The following is a 4824-nucleotide window of genomic DNA, read 5'->3' as shown; positions in this document are numbered from 1 at the left end:
AGCAGAAGATTAAACGTTCACCTATAGAGGAATCAGTTTTATATAACCACCTGCAAAGACCTTCATGGCCTGCAACTAACTTCCAACTGCAGTGCCACCTTGCTACCAAGTGTTATTTGGTGTCTGTTCTAAACTTATGCTTTGGAAGGCCATGTTCCATCCCCAACCTGCCATGGAAGAATCTGGTCTCTTCTTCAAACAGCAAACTGAGAACTCACAAACTGTGATGCTGACCATTGTGCTAGATTTTCACTCCGTGCAGGGTGCGTCTACACAGCAAAGTTATTCTAAATTATTCCTCCTCGGGGCTCTAAATCGAGGTAGCACATCTACATTAGGGAAGCCTGACTCAGACTAATTTTGACATTTCCTTGCAGTGTAGACATGCTATTTGGAAATAAACTATTCCAGAATAACTATTCCGGAATAGCTTATTCTGAAATAACTGTGCAGTGTAGACGTAGCCTCAGATGCTTCACTTAACATTGTCACCAAAGCAAATGATGAAAAGACTTGCCTGTGCTTTCTAAACAACATGTTTCATCAATTCTCATTGCCTTATGAAGCAGATGCACTTCTGTGGCCAAAAGGGTGCACAAACAAGGTAATTTTGAGTATAAATGGGAGATTATATTACCTTTGTATTTGGCAAAGGGGCAATCACTACTGGAATACTGGTAGTCACAATTCAAGTATGCACTGGTATCCACAATTCAGGAAGGATATTGATAAATTGGAGATGGTTCAGAGTAGAGCCACGAGAATGATTAAAAGAATATGAAACCTGCCTTTTAGTAATAGACTCAAGGAGCTCAATCTGGTTAGATTTACAAAAAGAAGATTAAAGGGTGACTTGATCACAACCTCCAAATATCAACATGGGAAACAGAAATTTGATATTTGAGGATTCTTCCAGCCTTTGGATCTTGCTATACTTTTGTCTGCCAGCTGGAAGTTGAAGCAGGACAGATTCAGACTAGAAATAAGGTACAAATTTAAACAATGTGCTTAATTAGCCATTGGAACAATTTGCCAAGGATTGTGGTGTATTCTCCATCACTGGCATCTTTTGAATTAAGATTGGATGTTTTTCTAAGAAATAGGCTCTAGATCAAATTCAGGGCACTCCTATGTACTGTCTTATACATGGGGCCCTACCAAATCATGGTCCATTTTGGTCAGTTTCATGGTCACAGGGGTTTAAAAATCATACATTTCACAATCCGAGCACTGCTTCTTCGGGCTTTCTAATCTGTAGTGTAATGATACTTTCTCAAATGTTCACACCCCTAGATGATGGCAATTTTTGTCCTACTACTTTAACTCTCTACATTAAATCTTTGTTGTGTCTCATATTTTTGGAGATATAATTGGCTTTGCCCCTTTTTCTTGTTTCTAATTTATCAAACACAAATGTGAATAACTTGCAAAACTAAACACCATTTTTCAAAAGCACCAGATCTTCAAGTGGTTAAAATCAGCATAACTCTATTAAAGTCAGTGGCACTGATGATTTACACCAGCCAAGAAACCTGCTCAAATTGTTTTTCCCTCTATTCCTTTTGTGTTATGTAAAACGTCAGCCAATAGCTCTTTGCTTGGAGACCCCCAGCAAAACCTAGAAGACTCGAGCAGTGATGCCAGAGAGTGCTGATGCCCATCTTCTACAATGATGGACTGTGAATAGGCTTGGACTTCTGGTGAATGTTGTATAATGCTACTGAGTCGTGGACGATGGAGTCAGGTGACCTGGTCATCTGATACCAACCTGCATTTTAGACTGCTGAACTATTCCACTGTGGTGTAGGCAAAATCAAACAAAGGATTCCTGCTTTATGGGAATTTTATATAAGTCCAGGAAGGAAAACAATGCCTTCAGCTTGTTTTACTCCTGTCTCCCCACCCCAAAGACATACGTGGAAACACCTGCAAACAAGAAGATTGTAACTGAGGGGGGGAAAGAACTGCTGGATGCAGGCTAAGAGTTATCTGGGCTATGAAGGACTTTACTAGAAACAAAAATTATGGGGAGAAATTATTATTTGTAACCATATTTAAGTGAATCTAGATTGGATTGCAGGCTTTGCATTTTTTGTGATCTCCTTTGTTCTGTTTGCTACCTCTTTGACCACTTAAAATACACCTTTTCATAGTTACTAAACTTATTTCTGGTTTATATAATTCAGTTTATGTAATTTCTAAAGAGGTAAGGGGGAGAATAAAACGTGAAATTGGTGCATTCAAACACACAAAGACGACATATTTAGAATTTTGGGCTCACTTAAAATCGTGAGTAAAGTAAAAGGAACCCAGAACATAACCCTACTGCAGTGACGGGGAGAAAAGTACTGAATGTTACCAACCCTCTCCTATCCTTACAAGTCGAGTGAGGGTGGGAGCTGGAGCAGGGCAGAGAATGGAGCAGTTGCATAAAGAGGATCTTTTTGCTTCCTGTGCACTCCAGATGGAGCTGTTTCAGTCCTAAGCGAGCTGATATGGGGGTTAGTGGTAGTGTGCACAAAGGTACACAATTCCACACATTCTGGGATCAAGTTTCCAGCTATGTGGTAGTTAGGGCTTTTTACACTGCCTGGAGTTGATGGCATGAATTCTATTTATAAAATCCACTTATTCACTCTCTGCTCAAAGCCCCTTAACTATGGGAAAATATCAGCCCCTGTGTGCAATGCACCTGTTCCAACATGCCTCATCTTTTGGGGCAGCTCTGGAGAAACAGATCTTCCTCCACTGACTGGATTTCCACCAAGATACACACAAAGCACAAGCTGCGGACAGCAGTGTTTACTTTGCACCAGGGCTGAACACCTACACTGCTAGTCTTGGCATTTCATGACCCAAGCACCTCTGGGCTTGCTGCATCAGTCATGAATATAAAAAAATTGCTGGAACCCTGGCACCTCATTCATTACAAATTAAGCACAAATTAGGTAAACTATACGAATCTCCAACCTTGGCTAACTTTGCACTTGATCTCTATAACAAGTTCTGCTACAGGACCCCTTAAGTTTTTTGTTTTTATTTTCTTAATATATGGAGTGGGCATAAAGGGCAGCAGTCCCTTTCATAGAATCATAGAGCTAGAAGAGATCTCAGGAGGTCATCAAGTCCAGCCACCTGCCCAAAGCAGGTCAATCCCAACTAAATCAACCCAGCCAGGGCTTTGTCAAGCCGAGACTTAAACACCTCTAGGAATGGAGACTCCACTACTTCCCTAGGTAACCCATTCCAGTGCTTCACCACCCTCCTAGTGAAATAGTGTTTCCTAATATCCTAGGGTATGTCTACACTACCACCCTAGTTTGAACTAGGAGGGTAATGTAGTCAACCGGAGTTGCAAATGAAGCCCGGGATTTGAATTTCCCGGACTTCATTTTCATGTTGCCCGGCGCCGCCATTTTTAAATGTCCGCTAGTTCGGACTCCGTGCCCGCGGCTACACACGGCATGAACTAGGTAGTTTGGATTAGGCTTCCTATTCCGAACTACCGGTACACCTCGTTCCACCACTGGTGAGGCCTCTGTTATGTGGCCTTGTAAAAATAAGCATGGTGATCTCTGTCTAGTAGCCCATGGACAAGCGTTTGCATCATACTCACCCCTCTTCTCCCAGTGAGAACTAGTTGGCACCTAGGGTGTTAGTCTAAGCGCAAGTTGCATGAGGCATGGATAATGAATTACCTTACCACTCCCCGAGTGCTCCCTTTAAGGGTGTATCTACACTTGAATCACAGGGTGTGAGTGCAGCTTGTATACACACACCCAAGCCAGCTTTAACCTAGCTATCTTAGCTAGCTTCAGCAGCACACACTTAGACACAGGCTAGCTGCATGAGTTACTCCCCAGGGTTCTGGGCGGGCTTGGACAGCCCGAGCTGACAGATGTGCTGCTGCAGCTTCACTGACCCAGTTCCCAAGTAAGCAGATACAAAGTGTGCTCAGGTAGGTCTACCAGAGCTGCAATAACACCCTGCCACTGCAAAGTAGGGATACCACAATCAGAGCTATGTCACATTGGCAGGCTTGTGTGTAGAATCTTGAGCTGCCGCTGCTTGTTCTCTCTTTACAGGTTCCTGGAATGACAGTGTTGGGTCTCCTGGGGTGTCAAGTCAGCGTGTTCAGGTCAACCCTAAGTTACTGGGCACAATGCACAAATCACTGAACGAAATGCCAGGGCTTGGGTCATACAGGAGGTCAGACTCAGGACCAATGACTCTCAATTTTGGAAAGGACAGATTCATTTAAAAGTTGTTTAAAAGAGGGGAAGGGTAAAATAATTTAAATTTCAGACTAAAGGAGATGAAGTCCCTTTAAACAGCAATATTACTTCAGATGAGGAAGCAGCACTAAGAAGCCAGGCGGTGACAAACAGCTGTATCACAGGACTACCTGTCTCATACCAACAAAAATGAGACTCATGATACCGTTTCGGAGGACTCTGAAACAGAAGTATTGAACTAGTGTCTCTGCTCTCTGATTTGATAAATATAATCATTGTACCACTAAGGCCAAATGTAAATCTGATTGCCCCCTTTCACAGCGATATGATTAATGACTCGTAGGGGAGAGCTTACTGTTGCTATTTTGTGTTCCAAATTCAGGGATCCTGAAGTTGGACACCCCTTAGAAAGTAATTAGCAGGGTTTTTGTAATCATAATTGTTACTCGTCTTCATGTTCAACTATTCATGCATGAGTCTTCTTAATATTACAGTATTAGAGGCTCTAAGCAAGACTGAGGCCCCTTTGTATTAAATACTGTACACGCACGATACAAGGCAATCCAAGCCCCAAAGAGCTTACAATCTA

The 4824-nt window shown here is 42.4% G+C and overlaps 1 protein-coding gene across 13 annotated transcripts in view; it reads right to left on the bottom strand.

Moving 5' to 3' along the window:
* Nucleotides 1-4824, bottom strand: part of DENND2B (DENN domain containing 2B) — a 353709-nt gene that overhangs the window by 265423 nt on the left and 83462 nt on the right. The window lies entirely within an intron of this gene.

The sequence above is a fragment of the Pelodiscus sinensis genome, chromosome 4 (genome assembly GCF_049634645.1).
Source record: "Pelodiscus sinensis isolate JC-2024 chromosome 4, ASM4963464v1, whole genome shotgun sequence".
Taxonomy (NCBI): Eukaryota; Metazoa; Chordata; order Testudines; family Trionychidae; genus Pelodiscus; species Pelodiscus sinensis.
The sequence above is the reverse complement of the archived record's forward strand: the minus strand, read 5'-3'. Positions and strand labels throughout refer to the sequence as shown.